Raw genomic sequence first — 23,048 nt, forward strand, 5'->3', positions numbered from 1 at the left:
AAGAAATGAATTTTTTTAATCCCCTTAGAAGGTAGAGAGAAATATTTGTGTTCCATCCTTCTAGTGCCTCAAAGAACGAACAGAAAAACAACTGTTATGTGGCCTGTGAAAATGGTCTGAGCCTTCATTTGCTCACTGTGATCACACTGTGTGCTCATGAACAGTTACTGCAATCCGAGGTGTGGGAGTCTTTGCCACGGCGCCCTCCTGCTGTTTGTGGGTGACTCAAGGGAGGGTGTAGTGATAATACACCTCCATCCTGTGGTTTGAGCTGCTAAGAAAGCCTGGGAGGGCATATGTGCAGGGGGTAGATTCCACAAAAATCATACTAAACAGAGTTCTATAAACTTTTTTCCACTTAAGATACATTGTTGACATTTTCTCATCATTAAATAATTTTCAGCACCTCTTTTAATGGCTGGTTAATCTGTATAAGTACAAGACTTGATTTCTTACCAAACAAGCCCTTACAGTTAGATATTTTCATTTTTCCTTATTTCTGGCTATTATATGTATTGCTTCAATTCCTTGTAAATAAACATGGTTTGCATCCTTGATATTTCATTTGGATGTGTTCCTAGAAGTAAAATTGCCCAGCCAAAGGATATAAGGACTTTCTTTTAAAAACTAACAAGCACTATCAAAATGCCCTCCAAAGGGCTTGTGCCTGTTTACATTCCACTATCAACAGAGCGCTCGCCTGTAATTCTCAGAAGGCAGCGTCTTTGTGCTCATGAACTCGACCCTCGGTCCAACGAGGTTTTCCTTGCAAGTGTCTCTTAGTAGGCTGTTACCACAGCCTGTGTGCTCTCAGAAGTCATTGGTTTCTTCTGTTCCAAATTCAAAGTACTGCGTTTAAATAATTTCTAAATTTGATAAATGCTAACAAACTGATCTATACTATGCATTCTCATTCAAATGAATAATAAAAGCTAATGTGTACATATAAGACACTAATCTGAGACACAGACTTTAAACGGCAGAGCTGAGATTAATACCCAGGCACTCTGGCTCTAGAATCCAGAGTGTATCCACTATATTTTATTACCTCCTTTCTGTAAATATTAGCTAGAAATTAGCCTCTTAGAAATAACACAAATAACCTTTTGGACTGGTTATTCCCTAAACATCAAGGGCACAAGAAAGCAGCCAACGGAGAAATAACACACCATGTGGATAGTCCGGCCCAAGAAGTTCTCCCGCCAATCCATGTCCTCACAGGCGAGTGTCTACCCATTTAGGTTTGTTGCTCTACATCTTAAACTTTGATTTAAATATATATTCCGTCCAGATGGCTCTACACCGTAGGCAACCGCGTGAAGTCTTGCCCTTCCCCAAACGCACCAGCAATGCTTTCCAACGTGGACTCAGTTAAGGAAGGTGAAGCTTCACCCCAAGCTGCTCTGGGGCCCAGCGGGCCTGGTTCCTATCTATCCCTGGAGGGCATTTCCCTGCATGGCAGACACAAGGCTGGTTCTGTAAAGGGCAGGGGGTCCTCCTCCACGGTATTCACTCCAGAGAAAGTAAAAGCTAGCACCATGAAGTAAGGCACGCAGGTCGGGACGCAGTGTGTTTGGAGGTTCCGGGTGGGAACTGTCAAGCAGCGTCCACCCAGGACAGCCCTTCGAAATCTGACTTGGAGACTGCTGGGGGGAGGGACGAAGTTCTGCAATCAGCACTGAACAACCGTGAGGGAACGCTCTTCCCTCTAAGAGTGACACCAAGAGCAAAGAACCTTGTGTTTTCTCATTCAAGCAGAGATTTTCCTGTTTCCTGGTGTGAGTGATTTTTTATTGTATCCTGGAGACTGCGAAGTTTATGTTGCCAAGAACATGTGATCTCAGAAATGCCTGAAGGTGCAAAGCAGCGCCCGAGCTGTGCTGCACGGGGGTGACGGCTCTCAGATGTCACCAGTGTCCTCAGGGTCCTCACAAGGATAGACACATCCACCTCCTGATGAAATCTTCAAGGTGGGATGGTCACAGGATAAGGGTCATTTGTTCTTCCCTCTAATGAATGACAAATATCAGAAGAAAAAACTTTAAAAAAAAAAGAACAATTTTAAATTTCCCCCAAGCTTCTCAAGTTTGAAACACATATTCCTCCCCCAACCAAAAAAAAAAAAAAAAAAGCTGCCTGTTTCTTGTTTCCACCTCCAACCTATAAAACAGAGAAAACAGAGTCTGCCAGGCCTTTTGCTAAGAGCTATTTATTATGACAAAGCCAGTTGTCGTTGTCCACATGAAGTCATCTGGGCCCGAGCATGTTAGGCGCCTGGCTTAGGAGGTCGTGTCATTCCTTGAGCTATAGAATATCGTTCTGGCAGAAAGGCAGCTGGCTGTCTGCTCCCCCCTCCGGAAACCATCCAACGCCTCCCCCTCCAGTGCATCAAAGCACGCCATCCGCCATCCGCCCAGTCACAGCCCTGGCCCCGGACATCCTCTGCGGCAGTCTTCTTCTGCTAGGAGGGGGAGGGGCAGGAAGGGATCCAGGTGACATGGCCCCTGGAGAAGAAGCCTCCTCTCCGTGCAGGAAGACACAGGAGGGACTACAGCCCCGGTGGCAGCCGGCGGCACCCCCCAAGAAGGCTGATGGTGAAAGCCCTGCATCCTGGGGCTCCCAGCAGGGGCCCGGGGCACGGAACCGCCCCCAAGCAGAAGGGCTGTGTGCCTCCTGCCAGCTTGTTCTTCTGCAGCTGATTCTACTTGAGAGCGAACTTGCCAGAGAAAATGGAAAAACACATCTCAGAGATAAATCAACGTCAGCTCCCAGTTTCTGTTCCAATTGTTTCTGCACTGTGGTCCGTCCTTGCTCGTGACTATGTGGCAATGACCTAGTGGTGAGTGTTCTCTTGGGTCAGAGGATGAGGTATGCTCTTAGACGTAGCTGTCCACCTGGGTGGTCCGTGGTAAGATCTGTCCCCCGTTGGGGAATCGTAGGATTTTAGGGTTGGAAGGAATCCTGCCGAGCTCCTCTCTGGTACACGACTCGTACTGATGGGAAGACGAGGCCCAGAAAGGCTGGGTGACTTGCACAGGCTCCCACAGCAATCCAGTCACAGAGCCGGATCAGAGCGGAGTCTCCAGAGGGTGTGGGGCCCTTTCTGTCTCGACATGGCGACTCTCTAGACTCTGTGACTTTTGGTTGAGCCTGACTTCAAAATTGATTCCAAATATTTTAACTGTAAATGGAGCCGTTTAAAAACAATTCAAACCTCTGGGTATTCTAAATTTTTCTACTTCAGGTGGAGGAGTGAATACAGTTGACTCTTAACCAACCTGGGTTTGAATTGCGCAGGCCCACTTACATGCAGATTTTTTTTTCAACAAATACTGGTATCGTTTTTATCCACAGTTGGGGGTCCACAGATGAGGGCCAGATATATACATGGATCTACTCCGTTTTATATAAGGGGCTTGAACATCTGAGGATTTTTATATCCGCAGGGGGTTCTAGAACCAATTCCCCGTAGATACCAAGGGATAACTTAAGATTTTGGGGAGTCAAAATTAGGCACAGACTTTTTAACAGCATAGGGGGTTGGTGCTCCTGACCCCTGTGTTGTTCAAGGGCCAACTGTATACTATTTTAAAATTTAAGCCATCAAAATTTGAAGAATGCTTAACCTAACCCTATCCAACTAAACCAGGGGTCGGGAACCTTTTTGGCTGAGAGCCATGAACACCACATATTTTAAAATGTAATTCCGTGAGAGCCATACAACGACCCGTGTACATTACGCATTATCCAATAAAAATTTGGTGTTGTCCTGGAGGACAGCTGTGATTGGCTCCAGCCACCCGCAACCATGAACATGAGTGGTAGGAAATGAATGGATTGTAATACATGAGGATGTTTTATATTTTAACATTATTACTTTTTTCCTTCTGGTTTTTGTTTTTTGGGTTTTTTTTTACAGGGACAGAGAGAGAGTCAGATAGAAGGATAGATAGGGACAGACAGACAGGAACGGAGAGAGATGAGAAGCATCAATCATCAGTTTTTCGTTGTGACACCGTAGTTGTTCATTGATTGCTTTCTCACATGTGCCATAACCGCGGGCCTTCAGCAGACTGAGTAACCCCCCGCTCGAGCCAGTGACCTTGGGTCCATGCTAGTGAGCTTTTTGCTCAAGCCAGATGAGCCCGCGCTCAAGCTGGCAACCCCAGGGTATCAAACCTGGGTCCTTCCTCATCCCAGTCCAACGCTCTATCCACTGCGCCACCGCCTGGTCAGGCCGTTATTACTTTTTTTATCAAAGATTTGTCTGCAAGCCAGATGAAGCCATCAAAAGAGCTACATCTGGCTCGCAGCCATAGGTTCCCGACCCCTGAACAAAACCAAAGGCTTATAGACACTGAGATGTTTGGAATGGTATTTCAAGTCAATTTCTGGTTTGAGTTTAGTACAGTAAATAAACATGTTGTTTTTGTTATTTCCTGTGATGCATTTGGAGCCTGTGATTTCTATCAAACTATCCACGCTGCACCTCATCCTCTTAACAGGAATCAAACCATCATGGTAAAGACGGTACTGGCCTGTCAGATACACTGATGACATTCTAGAACAATAAGACAAAGTCAAGAAAGCAGTGACTACATAGAATATATGTTCAATCTAATCTAGAACAACACACGGGCGGTCCTGGGTCTTGTATGTTTCACATAAAGCAATAACTGGTCAATCCCTATACAAAAGGAAGGTAACTTCCATATTTCTTAAAGAATATGTTAAGTAAAGGCCAACAGCTCATTGAATAAAATCTTTCACTGAATCTGTATTTTGGAGCCAGTACCTTTTCCAGACTTGATATCAAAGACATTGGTACCTGAAATGGGTTGAACAATGGCCCCCAAAAGATATGTCCACCCAAGACCTGTGAACGTGACCTTCTCTGGAAATAGGGTCTTTGCAGGTATGGTTAAAGGGTCTCCAGCTGAGGAAACAATCCTTGATCACCTGGGGTGAGCCCTAACTCTGATGTGTCCATAGGAGAGGGGAAGATGACCCTGACATGGGGGAGAAGATGCAGAAGAGAAGCTCATGTGAAAACAGAGGCAGAGATTGAGTCATGTTTTCACAAGTTTATGAATGCTGAGAGCCACCAGCAGCTAAATGAGGCAAAAAAGGACTTCCCTCCTAAAACTCAAAGGGCAGTGGTCCCTGCAGACACTTTGATTTTGGCCCAGTAGTGCTGATTTCAGACTTCTGGCCTCCAGAACTGTGAGAGAATGCACTTCCTTGGTCTGGGGCCACATCACTCCAATCTCTGTCCACCATGGTCACACTTCTTCTTTTCTTTGTATGTGTCTAAGTTGTCCTCTCTTTCTTATAAGGACACTTACCTAGGATGGCATTTAGGATTCACCGAGATAATCTAGGATAATTTCCTCATCTCAGGATTCTTAATCCATACCTGCAAAAACCACTTTCCATTCATAGGTTCCAGTGATTAGGACTTAACAGCTTGGAGGTGGGAGGTATTAATCTGCCTGCCACAATCCCCAAATCTCATTGGCTTAACACAGGAAAGACCAGCACGGCCTCCATCTTGTAGTGAGCCCTCCAGAGCACCTGGCTGCCCAGTTCATAACAGCAAGGAAAGAAGATAGATGGGAAAGGACTCCAGGCTCTGATGACCTTAGCTTGAAGTCAGCTCACATTCATTCCGCTCACAGTCCATGGCCAGAGCTAGTCCTAACTACGGAGCTAACCTAACTACAAGGAAGGCTGTCATATAGAAAGGGGGGAAATGGATATTCGGTGGGACTAACTGCTTTGCAACATACTGAGGGAGGTAATAAAATTATATGAGATCTGTGCCATGGGAGATAACCACTGCGTCTGTCACCTACCACTGACCCCTACTTCCTCTAGGAGAATCCCATGCCATGCGGTTCCAGGCTCGAAGGTAGCAGCATTATGCGTCTGTCTAATAAAAGTCTCCGTGTGGACTGACCAGGTGGTGGCGCAGTGAACAGAGCGTTGACCTGGGACGTTGAGGACACAGGATCAAGACCCCAAGATCACCAGCTTGAGCATGGGGTCACTGGCTTGAGCATGGGATCATAGTCATGACCCCATGGTCACTGGCTTGAGCCCAAAGGTCGCTGGCTTGAACCCAAGGTCATTGGCTTAAGCAAGGGGTCACCAGCTCAGCTGGAGCCTCCAGGTCAAGGCACAGATGAGAAAGCAATCAATGAACAACTAGAGTGAAGCAACTATAAGTTGATGCTTCTCATCTCTCTCCCTTCCTGTTTGCCTGTCTGTCTCTCTCTCTCTCTCTCACTTAAAAAATAAAAACTCTCAGTGTGGAGTTTTCCATTTTGATGTTAGAAGGCAAAGATATCTCTTCCTTTGCCAAGCTGGCGCAATGCAATTCTGACACTGCACAGAGTTAGGTCAGATTTCACAGGTAAAGGGCCCAGTTCTCTATAGATCACCTCGGCTGACAGCGGCTGCATGCTGAGGGGACCGCAGTCCATCCATATTTCTGACCGACTGCTACAAATTCGGAAGTTCCCACCACCTTCTCAGTAGAACAACTCACAGAACTCAGGAGAACACTACCCGGGGCTTTGTTAGAGCAAAGGACACCAAGCGGGACCAGACCAAGGAAGAGACACAGAGGCTGATAGGTGGGAGGGTTCCAAACGCAAAGCCCCCGTGTCCTCAGGATGTGCCACTCTCCCAGCACACTGATGTGTGGTCCCCAGAACCCTGACTGGGGTTTCACTCTGTACGTATGATTGATGGCATCACCAGCCATGTGATTGGACTCAGTCCCCACCCTCCTTCCTCAGGCTGGAAGTTGGGCTGACACTGCCTGGCTTACAGCCCTAAGTCTCTAATCACACGGTTGGCCTTTCTGGAATGGCCTCATCCTGAAACCCTCTAGGGGTCCAACCATGAGTCACCTCCTTAGTATAAACTCAGGTGTAGTCCAAGCAACCCACGATGTATTACAAAGGCACTCCTACCACTCAGGAAATTTCAAGAGTTCAGAGGCTTTCCCCAAGCACCAGGGACCAAGGCCAGCCAAATCCATCATACAACAGCTGGGATAATAAAAGTATGTAGCCGTCTGCTACCGGGTCACCTGCTCTCTGCTCATTCCCTCTGCCCACCCCCGTAATAGGAGAAAATGAAAGCGACACAAAGAGCAAACGAGATGAGAGAAGAACGAGCCCAACAGCACGGTGTGAGCCCTGGTGCAGCCACCCTGCCCGCTCGCAGGAGTCGGCAAACCCCAGCCCTGCAGGGCACACAACTGCCATCGGTCCCGTGAAACCCAAAGCCACCAAACCCCCGCTCTGGAGGAGCACACTGCTTGACTGAGGGGTGAGAGGTACAAACGACAAATTAAACTGCCAGGAAATCACTTGAGAATAACCACACAGCCGTTTCTGAGGAAGCGGCAAGGGAGGGCGGCAGACAGCTCTTCCCCAGCAGGGTTCAAGGGCTGACACCCACTCTCCTCCAGTTCCCTCTTTACTCAGCAACATGCCAAAGCTCAAGACGGCAGGACAGCCACTCTGAGGCAGAGCAAAGAGCAAGAGGAGCACGAGAAAGAGTTCCCAGACACCAAGTGCTTCTCGTTGTGTTCGAGGGAGGGGAGGCGGCTGGGAATGAAGGGGTGCCACAAAATCCTGAAAATACAATGTTTGCAGGATGTGTCCCTTTCCCAGCACTCGATATAACACTGATTTTAAAACTGTGAACCAGCATTGCCCTGGCCGGTTGGCTCAGTGGTAGAGCGTCAGCCTGGCGTGCAGAAGTCCCAGGTTCGATTCCCGGCCAGGGTACACAGGAGAAGCGCCCATCTGCTTCTCCACCCCTCCCCCTCTCCTTCCTCTCTGTCTCTCTCTTCCCCTCCCGCAGCCAAGGCTCCATTGGAGCAAAGATGGCCCGGGCACTGGGGATGGCTCCTTGGCCTCTGCCCAGACGCTAGAGTGGCTCTGGTCGCAACAGAGCAACGCCCCTGGTGGGCAGAGCGTAGCCCCCTGGTGGGCGTGCCGGGTGGATCCCAGTCGGGTGCATGCGGGAGTCTGTCTGACTGTCTCTCCCCGTTTCCAGCTTCAGAAAAAAAAAGAAAAGAAAAAAAGAAAAAAAAACTGAGAACCAGCATTAAGTTTCATTCACTTTTTAAAAAATGTTATTTTATATCCTCCAAAGGGACACTGAAAGGTGTTCTTCAATGAGAGAAAGGCGAAGATCCATAATGGCAGATCACACAAGGGACAGCCTCTCCCACTCTGAAGGCCCCGGAAGTCACCACTTTATCCAGTGGGCATATTGCCAAGCCGCTGGGGCACTCCACGGTTCGGCTTCTATGCACCGTTGGTCACCGTGGTTATTTCAGAGCGGCGGTCTGCGCCACCCCGCCCGGCCATCGGCTGCACAGGACGGCCCCACCAGCCCCAACTAGGTCAGCAAGTGAGGCGAAAGCAAGTCCCGAACAGACATGGTTTCTCCAATAAACATGTTTCGTGACACGGCAGGCTCCTAGGTCCCCCGGGGGTGTGGCGAGTAGACACAGCCTGGCAGTCCCACTTCACACACCTCACCAAGTCACACAGAAAGCCTCCCCCCAGAGAAGGTGGCACGCTCAGCTTCCCTGCAGATGGGTCCAGTCCGGAGGCAGGCATCACTGACAGCATCATTCACGGAGCTGTGACAAGGTGCTTTCGCTGAAGGGTGGCCTTGACCCTGAGAAAGTGGAACAGGCTCGGAAACGCCCGGAGGACGGGTAAAACAGAGTGTGGCTGTGGACAACTGATTAACTCAGAGACTGGCATGTAGCATCCAGGAAACCACCCGCTAAATGAATCCCTCCGCCTACGCGCTGGGGTGGCCTGTTACGGAGCAAGGTGTTATGGAGCAAGGTGTTATGGACCGTAAATGGCAAAACCTTTGTAGATTGGAGGCTTAGCAAAAGGCTAAGTTCTCCCCCCTCCACCTCCATATTGGCTGTGAAGCTGAGTATTTGCACCCACTTCACTTGCTTGCTTAAATTGCTAGAAGCAATTTACATGCCCTTCCTCTTACTCTTTGTCCAGATGTTGGTTGATTTTGCTTATGCATGGTGGGGGGATTCCTGTTTATGCCTTGGGAGAGTTCCTGTTTTTGCTTCAGATGTGTAACTTTGTAACAAGGACTTCCTTGATTTGCATATGGCTATATAATAAAGCAAACTGGGGCTATGGGGCGCTCGGATATTACCATCAGCATTGGAGAGTTCTCCCAATCCCATCCTTTATTCTTAATAAGTCTGTTTTCTTAATTCCGCACCGTTCTCACTTAAAACCCAGAATTAGGAGCCGCGCTGGTCCACGGCAGCAAGGAACTTCTTGCTAAAATGGTATTACCCCTGTGGGCCTGTAGTTTGGGTAAATTCTAAATGCTGGGAATAATATACCTCTCATCTCCCCAGCTGGTATTTCAATAAGCCAGTGGTGAGTTTCTATGGTGACCAGTCTGAAGATTTTCTGGGACTTGGGAGATGTCAGAGAAAGGGGAGGAGTCAAGGCCACTGCAAGAGCTGGAGCGGAGGGAATGCGGAAGGTGCTGCGTTTCCCCAGACGGGAGCCTGGAGGGAGAGCAGGTGCGGGCAGAGAAGGGGCCGAGTGCTCTGTCTGGGTGCCTTAAGTTTAAGATGCCAGTTGGACAACCCCTAATCAAGCTGGCTTTGAGGATGGAGAAGGTGGATTTACGAGTCTGAAGTTTGGTGGAGAGGTCTAAGTAGGAAGTCTAAATTTTGGGGTCTTTGGCACATAAACGAGATGCAGCCATGAGACAGAATGAGACTCCCTGGGGAGAACACGGGGTATGTCAGTGTCTGACGTCCAGGAACCCAGCAGGACCCCACAGAGGGACCGAGAGGCACCCTCAGTGTTCTGGGAGGGGGAGGAGAAGCCAAGGAAAAACTGTTCGTAGACAAAGGAGTGGGGTCGCGAGCCCAGAAGAAACAAGAGTGGGGCGTGAACATGGAGAAGCAAAAAAAAAACAACACGAAATATAAAACCATGAAGCAAATTTTTCATCTCAGAAATCAGAGGCTTACAGAAAAGGATGGATTAAAATCCAAAAAGAAAGAAAAGACCCCAGTGCACTCAAGGGAAGAGAAGGGCCCCAAGAACCTCCTGTTTATTCTTCTATGGAACACACAGCCAGACCCACCTTGCCACGTCCTGGCTGATACCAACCTTGGCAACTTTTCCTTTAAGGCCAAATGGAATTTAGTGCAGTCAGTGATGGACTGTCTCTGTGCGAGGTGTACCCTTTGTATAACTGACCATGTAATGGCTGAAACTGAGAAGTTGGGGCAGAAATACTAAGTGCCTCTTAGGATCGTCAAGAACCCAAGATTTGAATGATTACCATGCACACACAGGAACCATGCAGATGACGGCTTAGGACTGAGAGTAACTCAGTACAAGTGTTACATTATGGCCACTGGCTGGCCATCAGGAGGACCCCTGAAGTCCTCACGGTGTCCATTTCTAACCCTGGGTACAACACTGAGTGGGTGCCTGGTGGTTCTGGAGCCCTGAGGTTCTGGTTCTTACAGGGCAGAGTCCTCTGCGTTCCTCCCACCACCTTCCTGTGTTGCCAGCTCAGTCAGCATGCTACCGCCGAGTTAGGATTCCACCTACCCCTCTGCTTTGTTATGAGCCGAGTATGGTCAAACATATTCTTTTTGATGTTGTTTGGAAAAGGATCTTTTGTATCGTTTTAAAATTTGTTGCACTTTTTTATAAATCAGAGGACTGCTGACAAAATTTAAAAATAAACACAAAGGGAGTGGCCAACCGTCAAATGCTGATGAGTCAAGAAAGGAAAATGACCCACTGGCTCTATTGGCACGTCTGGGACTAAAGAGTCATTTAAGTGGAATAAGGGCACGAACACCTGCCTAGAGAAGATTCAGAAGAAATTTGAGGGAATGGAAAGAGAGTCTGTGAGTCGGGGCCACCACTTGGAAGGGTTCTGCCCTAAGGAAAGAGAAATGGCGCTTCCAGGGCGGGCGATGCCTCAGGGGGTTTGCCTCTGCAGCCTGTGTGTGTATGGGTCAGCAGACAGAAATCTGATTTTGAAGAAGGGGAAGGGTGACCATATAGGTAAAATCCTTAGGAAGTATGAGAGCGGACCAGTGAACAATTTCAAAGAGGGAAATTTGGGGAAGAATACAAACGTCTCACCCCTGATCTCTGCCATGGAAAATGCTAAGTCTTCCTGGTTAAGGCATTTTACTTGGGTTTTTTGCTATCTGTAGACGAAACAACATCTTAACTGAAACAGTTCACTAGTATACCGTGAAGGATTACCAACTGACTTTTTTTTTTTTTTTTTCATTTTTCTGAAGCTGGAAACAGGGAGAGACAGTCAGACAGACTCCCGCATGCGCCCGACCGGGATCCACCCGGCACGCCCACCAGGGGCGACGCTCTGCCCACCAGGGGGCGATGCTCTGCCCATCCTGGGCGTCGCCATGTTGCGACCAGAGCCACTCTAGCGCCTGGGGCATAGGCCACAGAGCCATCCCCAGCGCCCGGGCCATCTTTGCTCCAATGGAGCCTTGGCTGCTGGAGGGGAAGAGAGAGAGACAGAGAGGAAAGTGCGGCGGAGGGGTGGAGAAGCAAATGGGCGCTTCTCCTGTGTGCCCTGGCCGGGAATCAAACCCGGGTCCTCCGCACGCTAGGCCGACGCTCTACCGCTGAGCCAACCGGCCAGGGCCCCAACTGACTTTTAAGATCAGTCAAGGTACAGGCTTTAGCCCTGGCCGGATAGCTCGGTTGGCTGGCATATCATCCCACAGTGCAGAGGTTGCCAGTTTGATCCCAGTGAGGGCACATACAGGAAGAAATTAATGTTTCTGTCTCTCTTTCTCTCCCTTCCTCTGCCTCTAAAATCAATAATTGTTTCATTGGCCAGGCGTGTGGATGTCCCGCGTTCGATTTCCCATCAGGGCACAAAGGAGAAGCACCTATCTGCTTCTCTACCCCTCCCCTTTGTCTCTCTCTTCCTTCTCCTCCTGCAGCCATGACTCAATCAAAGAGTTGGCCCCAGGAGCTGAGGATGGCTCCATGGCCTATGCCTCAGGTGCTAATAAGTGCTCAGTTGCTAAACAACAGAGCAACACCCCAGATGGGCAGAGCACCATCTCCTAGTGAGCTTGCCAGGTGGATCCCAGTCGGGGCACATGCAGGAGTCTCTCTGCCTCCCCTTCTCTTACTGAACTAAAAAAAAATATTTGTTTATTAAGATAAAAAATATAGTCTTTAAAAACAAATAGACCAACAGGAAAAGCAGACTCGGGACCTTCAGAGCAATGGGACTCTAGCTGCCCTGGGAGGTAACTAGCCTGAGGCTCCCAGCAAGAGGGTTTCAGAGGCTTTAAGAATTGACTGAACTGTTACCCATCTGTCTGAACCTAATGACCCTCCCAATAAAAACAAGGGCTGCCCCTCTCCCAGGGCACTCGTCCTGTTCTGGGGTAATTCTGTGGGAGCAGGAAGCTCCCTTGGAAGCGGGTATGCTGCTTGGCAAGATACAGTGAGGAGGAGTCCACATCCCTGACAGCAGAAGTCCCCCAACTCCTACTTAAGCCCAGTGGGGTTCCCACAGAGACACGTCAGTTTTAAGGACAGATTTAGCATCCACAGTCTCCACAGAATTTCAGCCTCAACTCATCTTACCAGGCAATGACAGCTGGTTAGACTCCTGTCCTTGGCCCCAGGCTTTCCCCTCTCTGTCCCGCACAGCGCCTCCCACTGGCTGAGGTGAGTGAGAGAGCAGCTGCCTCTGTTGGGTGAGTGATGGGTTGTTGTGCTGGAAGGAGGGCCTTCTTTGTAAAACAACACAAAAGCATGGTTTTAAAATTCCAGTATGTGAAGAAATTTCTACAGAAAACAGACAACGGATTCTGGCATGTAGTCCCACACAGATAGAAAGTGGAGCTGGGCAGAGCGGTGGTCAGAGCTTTCAAACGTAGGGTGGAATTTTCATCTGTCTTCAAGTGGAAAAGAGAAAACCACCCGACACATATTTTGTCTTAATAATAAAGACTTTCTAAGTTGAGTTACTGAACAGATTTTATTTACATTCTGAAGTACTGCAAATATAAGGTCTACCGGAAAGTTCTGTCCGTCTTTGGAATAAAACAAAATACAAATTTTTCTTACCATCAATAAACTTTATTAAATAATATATTTTCACACCAATCCTATCTTCCGAATATGGTCCGAAATGGTTTGCTGAGCTGAATTAAGCCTTTCTGCGATCTCCGATGTTGTCAGAAAAGGATCTTGCTCCAACATGGTCTTAATAACATCGTTATCAATCAAAGATGGTCACCCAGAACGTGGCTTATCAGAAAGGTCGAAATCACCTGTTTCAAATTTTTTGAACCATCTTCTGCATGTCCTATCAGAAACTGTACCTTCACCAAACACTTTCAATAAATTTCTACATGCTTCTGTAGCATTTCTTCCTTGTTGAAATTCGTATACAATACAGTGGCGTAAATGAACTTTATCAGTAGCCATGACTACACTGTCGCTTCACACATAAGACTAACGTGAATCAACTTTGTTTTAGTTAATTTGCTACATCAGTATGTATACATTAAGTGATAAAAATAGAGAGGCGGCCCTGGCCAGTTGGCTCAGCGGTAGAGCATTGGCCTGGCATGCGGGGGACCCGGGTTCGATTCCTGGCCAGGGCACATAGGAGAAGCGCCCATTTGCTTCTCCACCCCCCCCCCTTCCTCTCTGTCTCTCTCTTCCCCTCCCGTAGCCAGGGCTCCATTGGAGCAAAGATGGCCCGGGCGCTGGGGATGGCTCCTTGGCCTCTGCCCCAGGTGCTGGAGTGGCTCTGGTCGCGGCAGAGCGACGCCCCGGAGGGGCAGAGCATAGCCCCTGGTGGGCATGCCGGGTGGATCCCAGTCGGGCGCATGCGGGAGTCTGTCTGACTATCTCTCCCCGTTTCCAGCTTCAGAAAAATACAAAAATAAAAATAAAAATAAAAATAAAAATAAAAATAAAAAAAAATAGAGAGGCGCACATGCGCCAAATAAACACATGCTTACGTGTTGAAACTTGTTGTGATAGAAACGGACAGAACTTTCCAGTAGACCTTATAATAACCTGAATTAACAGCTACCAAGCAAACAGTGGAGATTTAAGGAACGTTCCAGAAGGGGTTATTGCTCTGAAAGACAAGTTTGAGAGTTAGATAAAGAGAGCTGAGTATGGAAACTGTACACTTTCAGTTTTAAGCATTTTGTATGGAGAGTTTCAATAGCTCAGTGGTACATCATTTGGAGAGCACAGCCACAATAACAGGACAAGTCCTCCACGCCCTCATCATCCAGCTCCAACAACTGTCAGCACACTTGCGGTCCCGTCCTACATGCCCTCCCCACCTTAGCCCACTCCGGCCACACCGGGCAGATCCCAGACCCTCCATCCATAAATCATCTAATGCATGCTCCACAATGATTAGCAGTTCATTGAGATTTACGGTTGAACATAACCACAACACTACAACCACATCTAAAAATTAATATTCTTTAATACCGCAGTCACTGTTTGAATTGAGAGTGAGTCTTTTGAGAGAATTCCATACAAATAATTTAAAACACTTTGTTTTAAAATATTTTTATATTAAAAGAATATAAACATTGTGTATAGCCTGACCAGGTGATGGCACAGTGGATAGAGCGTCGGACTGGGATGTGGAGGACCGAGACCCCGAGGTTACCAGCTTGAGCGCGAGCTCATCTAGTTTGAGCAAGGCTCACCAGCTTGAACTCAAGGTCGCTGGCTCAAGCAAGGGGTTACTCGGTCTGCTGAAGGTCCACTGTCAAGGCACATATGAGAAAGCAATCAATGAACAACTAAGGTGTCGCAACGAAAAACTAATAACTGATGCTTCTCATCTCTCTCTGTTCCTGTCTCTGTCCCTATCTATCCCTCTCTCTGACTCTCTTTCTGTCTCTGTAAAAAAAACAAACAGAGCGTCGTCGGCCTGGCGTGCGGGGGGACCTGGGTTCGATTCCCGGCCAGGGCACATAGGAGAAGCGCCCATTTGCTTCTCCACACCCCCCCCCTCCTTCCTCTCTGTCTCTCTCTTCCCCTCCCGCAGCCAAGGCTCCATTGGAGCAAAGATGGCCCGGGCGCTGGGGATGGCTCCTTGGCCTCTGCCCCAGGCGCTAGAGTGGCTCTGGTCGCGGCAGAGTGACGCCCCGGAGGGGCAGAGCATCGCCCCCTGGTGGGCAGAGCGTTGCCCCTGGTGGGCGTGCCAGGTGGATCCCGGTCGGGCGCATGCGGGAGTTTGTCTGACTGTCTCTCCCCGTTTCCAGCTTCAGAAAAATACAAAAAACAAACAAACAAAAAAAACAAAAAACATTGTGTATAAATGATGCAGAATGCAAAATTTGCATGAACTTTTTTGTTTTTATACTTTTAAAAATTTTCTTCAAACATTCATACATAGAATTTTACATAAAACATAAAGGCAGTAATATAAAACAATAGGGTTTTTTTTCCTTAGACTCCTTTTAACCATATAAATACACAATCTAGTGTCTACCTAATTGTTTTCCCCAAGTTTATACTGCTCCTCTAAGCATTGTCGATTATGTGCTATTTAAGTTTACATTCGAGAACCGCATAAACATATATCTAAACATGTACTATGTATATATACTGTGTACATATTAAATATGGTTTTCTGAATCTAGATTTTCTTTTTTGTGTTTGTTATTGTGTTTGTTTTCGTTAAGGTAAAATACACGTAACATAAAATTTACCATTCTAATCATTTTTAACCATATGGCTCAGTGGTATTAAGTACTGAATCTTGACTGTCTTACTCAACACTATCAAATCAACTGGTTCAGCTCTATTCATCCTCTTTAATGCTTATATAGTGCCACAAGGTATCCGAAAAACTGACCATTTCTCTGATAATCACTATTCCTTTCATTCACATGTTTTGCCACTGTAGAGATCCTCACACACGTGACAGCTGCTATTTTTATTTCTATAGATTCGATTCCTAGAAGTATAATTGCTGGGTCAAAGGATATATTATTTTTATATCCAGAATATATAAAGATTTGTTTAAAAAAAAAAAAAAAGGATGACAAAGACAGGATAATAGAGAGGCATACAAGAGCCAGTGAAAGAATTTTCACCAAGGATGGACGATCAGCTGTGTCAGATTGGCAGTCCAGGGCAGAGCTGAGTCTTTTCTAGTTCTTTCTGCTTAGAAGCATTTAAAACAAAACTTTTCCTTTTATTCTTAAAGCTCTACAATTTTACCAGGAAATTCCTGGTCACATTTTTTTCTCTTCAAGTTGGCTCAGACTCTGGTTCACTCTTTGAAAGGGAATCTCCAAGAGAAGAGGACGCGCCACAGAGAGAAAGAAAGTATCCATAAAACACATATCTGATAGAGGACTGTTACCCAAAACACACAAAGAACTCTTCATACTGAACACCAAGAAATGAACAACCTGATTTTAAAATGAGCCAAAGATCTGAATAGACAGACACCTCACCAAGGAAGATCTAATGAAGGCAAACAAGCGCATGCAACTTAAATTTAGCGATGATAAGATACCACTACACGTGTTAGAATGGCGGAAATGCAGAACGTGGATGCCGCCGAGTGCCAACGAGGGTGCGGAGAACAAGAGCTCTCACTGCTGGGGGGACCGCAAAATGGTACAGCTGCTTTGGAAGACCAGCCAGCACTTTCTTACAAAGGGAACCCTACTCCTCCCTACAATCCAGCAATTACACTCCTTTATATTTACCCACAGGAACTGAAAATTTCTCTCCACATAAAAACCTGCACCCAGATGTTCACAGCAGCTTTATTCATAATTGCCAGTACTTGAAAACAACTAAGATGTCCCTCAGTAGGTGAACGCATAAACTGGGGTCCATCCGGACAGCGGAATACTATTCGGCTCTAAAAAGAAATGAACCACTGATGTGTACACGATGAAGGTGAAGATGGTATGAAAAGACACGGACGAACATTAGATGCGTATTACTAAGTGAAGAAAAGCCAATCTGGAAAGGCAATGGTCTATATCAGTGGTCCCCAGCCCCGGTATTGGTCCATGGACCATTTGGTACCGGTTCGCAGAGAAAGAATAAATAACTTACATTATTTCCGTTTTATTTATATTTAAGTCTGAACAATGTTTTATTTTTAAAAAACGACCAGATTCCCTCTGTTACATTGCTCTAAGACTCACTCTTGGCCCTTGTCTCAGTCACATGATACATTTATCCATCCCACCCTAAAGGCTGGTTTGTGAAAATATTTTCTGACATTAAACTGGTCCTGGCCCAAAAAAGTTTGGGGACCACTGGTCTATATGATTTCAACTCTGTGACATCCTGAAAAAGGCAAAACTGAGGAGACAATGAAAAGATCAGTGGCTGTAGGGAGGGGTAGGGGAAGGGAGGGGAGGGGAGGGGAGGGGAGCCAGAGCACAGAGGATCTGGGGGCAGAGAAGCTATTCTGTATAATACTACAGTGGTGGATAATGTCATTATACATTTGTCCAAAGCCACAGAAGGGACAACACCAACAGTGACGTCCAAAGAATCTCTGGACCCTGGGTGATAATGACAGGTCAGTGTGGGTCCATGACTGTAACCTCGGTATCACTCGTTGCCGTACTGATAGAGGGAGGCTATGCATGGGGGTGGGGGTGCATTTATGGGAACCTGGCTCCATTTTGCTGTGAACCTTAAATTATTCTAAAAATAAACTATGTTAAATTTTTGTTGGATAAATCTATCATTTCTTACAAAACCATTCTTTTGGATTAACTGGTTACAGGATAGCAAGATACTGTGAGTGCAGCATAGCACACACATGCTCTGCTTCCTGAACCGAAGTTTCAGTTACCTTGGATCCATCATCTACAGCAGGGGTCCCCAAACTACGGCCCGTGGGCCACATGCGGTCCCCTGAGGCCATTTATCCGGCCCCCACCGCACTTCCGGAAGGGGCACCTCTTTCATTGGTGGTCAATGAGAGGAGCACATTGACCATCTCATTAGCCAAAAGCAGGCCCATAGTTCCCATTGAAATACTGGTTTGTTGATTTTAATTTACTTGTTCTTTATTTTAAATATTGTATTTGTTCCTGTTTTGTTTTTTTACTTTATAATAAGATATGTGCAGTGTGCATAGGGATTTGTTCATAGTTTTTTTTATAGTCCGGCCCTCCAATGGTCTGAGGGACAGTGAACTGGCCCCCTGTGTAAAAAGTTTGGGGACCCCTGATCTACAAGGTACTTGCGGTCACTGACGCTGCAACTCCTGGTGCAGACGCGGTGGAGGGAGGAGTCCACGCTGAGGGGCAGAGCAACTGTTGATAAGACTACAAAAGTTCCTTTATGGGGCTTCATTTCTTGTCCCCTCCCCCCCAAAATGACTCTACCTTAAAAGAATCAAATCACCAAATCACTCAGCTGCTGCTCTGAGTAGCAGCAGCGCCCAAGGGGCATCACACCTGGTCCCTAATAAAAGCATTGTCAGTACTGAAGGGATCAACCCACAGGCGCACACAGGACACAGAGACACCAGGGAGGCAACAGCCAGAGGGAAGGGGGCGTGGCGGAGGTGGAGGTGGGCAAAGGAGGGGGACCAGAGGGGCAGAAAGAGACTGCTCGGGGCAGAGGGTGCACGATGCAGGGGGAAGATGGTGTTGTATTGAGTTGCCTGCTGAAAACCTGTATGGTTTTGCAAACCAGTGTCATTTCAAAATTTTTTTTTAAAGTGATACCTGTGCAATGCACGTTTTATACCACAGGTACAGGGAACAACTCTCGTTTTCACTCCTGCATGTAGGTCTCCTAAAACATAAATGCGTTCATTCCGTCAAGTCCTTCTAGATGGTGTTACTGCTGTATACTTGTTGGTGGGTCACTTTCTGGGTCATGTTTGCTTTTAAGGGATTTCCCAATACATCTCCAATATTGCTTTCGTATAGTGTCCTTTAGCTAGGATTTCACATGACTCTAATGCTTTATTGAGAATGTCTTCCTTGTTGTCATATTGGTTTTCTATATAGCATATCTTCATAGATATCCACAAGACAGGCAATTAAGCAAGGGGAACAGTGACTTGATTATAAATCAAGTACAGGGAGTCCTCGGGTTACGACACAGTTCCGTTCCTACGACAGTGACGTAACCCAAACATTGGCGTAAGTCAAAACCACCCTAACCTAAGTCACTTACCTATTCTAACACTGTTGTAAAATCATAATCTAGAACATAAAAACACAACTAAGCCACAGAAAAAGGAAAAGGACACACATATACTGTACTGTACACTGTACTGCGTATTCTTCTGTGCTGCACGCAACCAAACTAATTCGCCCACAGAGTCCGTAAGTAAGACACGAACACGCTAATGGTGTAAGCTGAAACACTCATGTCTCAATTTTTCATGGGAGTGAGCGCTGTAAAATCGGAGCACCCTTGGCAGAGACTAGTAACCCGAGACCTCCCTATAACTGACTTCACAGATTGGGACTGTATTTAAAAAGACCACGACCCTGCAAAATCCCTTGCAAACAGCTCCGTGCACCTTCATCACGTGGTGCTAGTTTGACCGTGTCCAGAGTGCACTGGACTTCTCTCTCCAATGCAGCAGTCACTGTAGCCAGTGGGGTTCGGGATTATGAAGTATATTTGGTTCCAGAGTTATTTCTCGTGTCCTCTTTAAGAACTTGGTCTACATACTGCCAAACATTATCCCGAAGTTTAAGTCCTGACTAACCCACTGTCGATGTTGCTAAGCATGATAATTCTCTGCATTCTAAGAATATCAGCAGTAAACTCAAGCTCCTGTGATGGATCCTTTAGCCATTCCATGAATACTCGCCTAGATGCCAAACTTGATAGTTTTGGGTCCGTTCTTCAATTACTGCAGTGATGAAGTTTATTTCCTCATGGAGAGCCCTTTGAAGTGGATTTAAGACAACCCTCTGAAAACGCCACCCTGTCTAACTGGCTGCATTTAGCTCACTAGCATCTCTGGTTAATTTAAAAGCTCATTCACTTCTTTCATCACGTTGCAGAACAGCCCGGAAATAATCATAAACAGCTCTGTTTCACACAGTGACCTGGACCAGAGGCTTGGGGCACGTCCTGCAGCACTGATCTATATTGACGCGCTGTGCTCTGTCTCTGTACAGGGCACAGGTGAGTGAGTGCAGGCTGAGGGGCCCACCATCCACTGGGATGCCACCGCTTCTCCAGCCTCGGTCCCCATCACTTCTTGCTGCTGCTGGAGGGAAGGGAGGTCCGGCTGGGGCGGTGGTGGCTGGGGCCCGCTGGGCTCACAGCCCTGTGTAGCCTCCCTGGCCCTCAGTGGCCACCATCCTGAATTTTTTAAAAAGGAAAGAGTCTCGCTTTCCTACAGGGCCGCGGGCAGAGTAAGTTGAGTTGGGTGCTGTGGGCCACGCGGGTCTCGCAGGCCTGGCAGCTGCATCCACGACCCATTGCCCACCTTTTCGAGATGCAGCGGAGAGCCTATGAACTGAAGATGAATGAAGGTTGGTGTCACGATGGATATTTTCCAAAAATTTATCACGGAGGATAACTAAAACCCTAGGAGCACAACTGTATGTAACAAGATACCAAAGCATGTAGGTAGCTGCAGATGAAGGAATGTTCAAGTTCCTAGCTGTGGTACTTAAGAATGTCTCATTGCCCACAGGTGTGGTATGTGACATTTTGGGAGGAAAAACAAAGACATGGTCCGGAAGACATGAATTGAAGCAAATGATGAAAATTAATATTTAACACTGATCACCTTGCAACAAATTACATAGAAAATACATGTTTGAATACTATTCATTGCTGGGTGATAAAATCTGTTTTCTTTAAAAAAAAAAGTCTCTGCCATCTTCAACAGCTGATACTCCAGTTCATGCAAGGAGTCAACATCTGATGAGCAGAAAGGAGAAAAGACCAGGCTCTTGCACAAAAGGTTTCACTGGGCCAGGCCTAGAGAGTATCCACACTGATTCCACTGTCCAGAGCTCCAGCATGTGGTCTTACCTTACTGCAAGGGAGCCTGGGAAATGTAGTCTAACTGCATAGCCAAGAAGAAAAGGAATCCAGTTTATGAACATCTGGCACATCTTCCCAGAGAGCCCTATTCGTGAAGACACTGTACATGTAACCCTCCAAGATTCTCTATTCCCAAACTGGATTAATTACCCAGACCTCCAAAATTAACAAATGATTACTCAGATGTGGGTTTTTAACAGAACACATGTGTTTTATAAGTTTCCTCATTGTTATCAACTTCAAGGCATGTCTTGCATGTATCAAAAGGATTAATAGAACAAAAATCCTGAATAGTAAATGTTTTCAACAAGTAGGGTATTATTTATGGAACTTATTATTAAAAGTTTAATAATGTACAATGGGCCTCTGCATACGTTGCATCACTATAAAAAGAAGGAAAATTCAACCAAACATAGTAAGAGTCAAAGCAGTCAACTTTTCCAAGAAAGTACATCAGGGCACTGCTTGCCAGAAAATGCCAGACCAGAGGCACAGGCTTGTGTGGTAGCCCACAGCTTAGCAGCCTGATGTCTTTTGACCCAAGATGCATAAAAATAGCATACAGGGCCCTGCTCTGGTAGCTTAGCCAGTAGTTCCACATCCCAAGGCTGCGGGGAGGCACCTCTCTGGTCACCCTTTTCAATGGGAGCCAGGAAGGTATCCTAATCCCTATCCCTCAACTCTGAGGTACGCATTTAGGTTTTACTTTCGAAATGGAGCTCCAGCCTGGCCTGTGGTGGTGCAGTGGATAAACCTGTGGCCTAGAATGTCAAGGTTGCCGGTTTGAAACCCTGGGTTTTCCTAGTCAAGGCACATACAACAAGCAAGCAATGAACAACATGAAGCAACTATGAGTTGACACTTCCCATTCCATGCTCCCCTCTCTCTCCTGTCTCTGTAAAATCAATAAATAAAGTATTAAAAAAAATGGAGCTCCAGTCCACCCACTTCTTCCCTCCTCTTCCTCGATCATCTTAATTAAAGCCACCATTATCTCATCTCTCACCTGGGCCATGCACTGGCCTTCTAAGTAGACCCTTACATTCATTCATTCCATCCCGATTAAAACACTACATCAACTGCCCGTTGCTCCTAGAAAGTAACTCCAAACATGGCCAACAACACCTGGGTGGCTTCTTCCTACACTGCAGCTCCACGGTCCCCAGCCCGCCCCGCCCCTGTGCTCAGCCATACCTCCTCCCCCAGAGCCCACCCGCTGCACCCAAAGCCCACCCGCTGCACTCAGCCACACCTCCCCCCCCACAGCCCACCCACACTGTGCTCAGCCACACCTCCCCCCCACAGCCCGCCCCCGCTGCACCCAGCCACACCTCCCCCCCACAGCCCGCCCCCGCTGCACCCAGCCACACCTCCCCCCCACAGCCCACCCGCTGCGCCCAGCCACACCTCCCCCCCACAGCCCACCCGCTGCGCCCAGCCACACCTCTCCCCCCACAGCCCACCCGCTGCGCCCAGCCACACCTCTCCCCCCACAGCCCACCCGCTGCGCCCAGCCACACCTCCCCCCCACAGCCCACCCGCTGCGCTCAGCCACACCTCCCCCCCACAGCCCACCCGCTGCGCTCAGCCACACCTCCCCCCCACAGCCCGCCCCCGCTGCACTCAGCCACACCTCCCCCCCCACAGCCCACCCGCTGTGCTCAGCCACACCTCCCCCCCACAGCCCACCCGCTGTGCTCAGCCACACCTCCCCCCCACAGCCCACCCGCTGCGCTCAGCGGGGGGGGGGGGGGGGGCACAGCCCCCCCTCCTGCGCTCAGCCACACCTCCCCCCCACAGCCCACCCGCTGCGCCCAGCCACACCTCTCCCCCCACAGCCCACCCGCTGCGCCCAGCCACACCTCTCCCCCCACAGCCCACCCGCTGCGCCCAGCCACACCTCTCCCCCACAGCCCACCCGCTGCGCCC

General features: G+C 47.8%; 2 pseudogenes; one reads left to right on the forward strand and one right to left on the reverse strand.

Annotated features, from left to right (window-relative positions):
* The first annotated feature begins 9,986 nt into the window (after window positions 1-9,986).
* On the forward strand, window positions 9,987-10,553 carry LOC136316075 (rRNA-processing protein FCF1 homolog pseudogene; annotated as a pseudogene).
* An 8,382-nt stretch (window positions 10,554-18,935) lies between these two features.
* LOC136316076 (protein farnesyltransferase/geranylgeranyltransferase type-1 subunit alpha pseudogene) lies at window positions 18,936-22,110 on the reverse strand (annotated as a pseudogene).
* Between the last annotated feature and the right edge of the window lie 938 nt (window positions 22,111-23,048).

Source organism: Saccopteryx bilineata, chromosome 12 (genome assembly GCF_036850765.1).
Source record: "Saccopteryx bilineata isolate mSacBil1 chromosome 12, mSacBil1_pri_phased_curated, whole genome shotgun sequence".
Classification (NCBI taxonomy): domain Eukaryota; kingdom Metazoa; phylum Chordata; class Mammalia; order Chiroptera; family Emballonuridae; genus Saccopteryx; species Saccopteryx bilineata.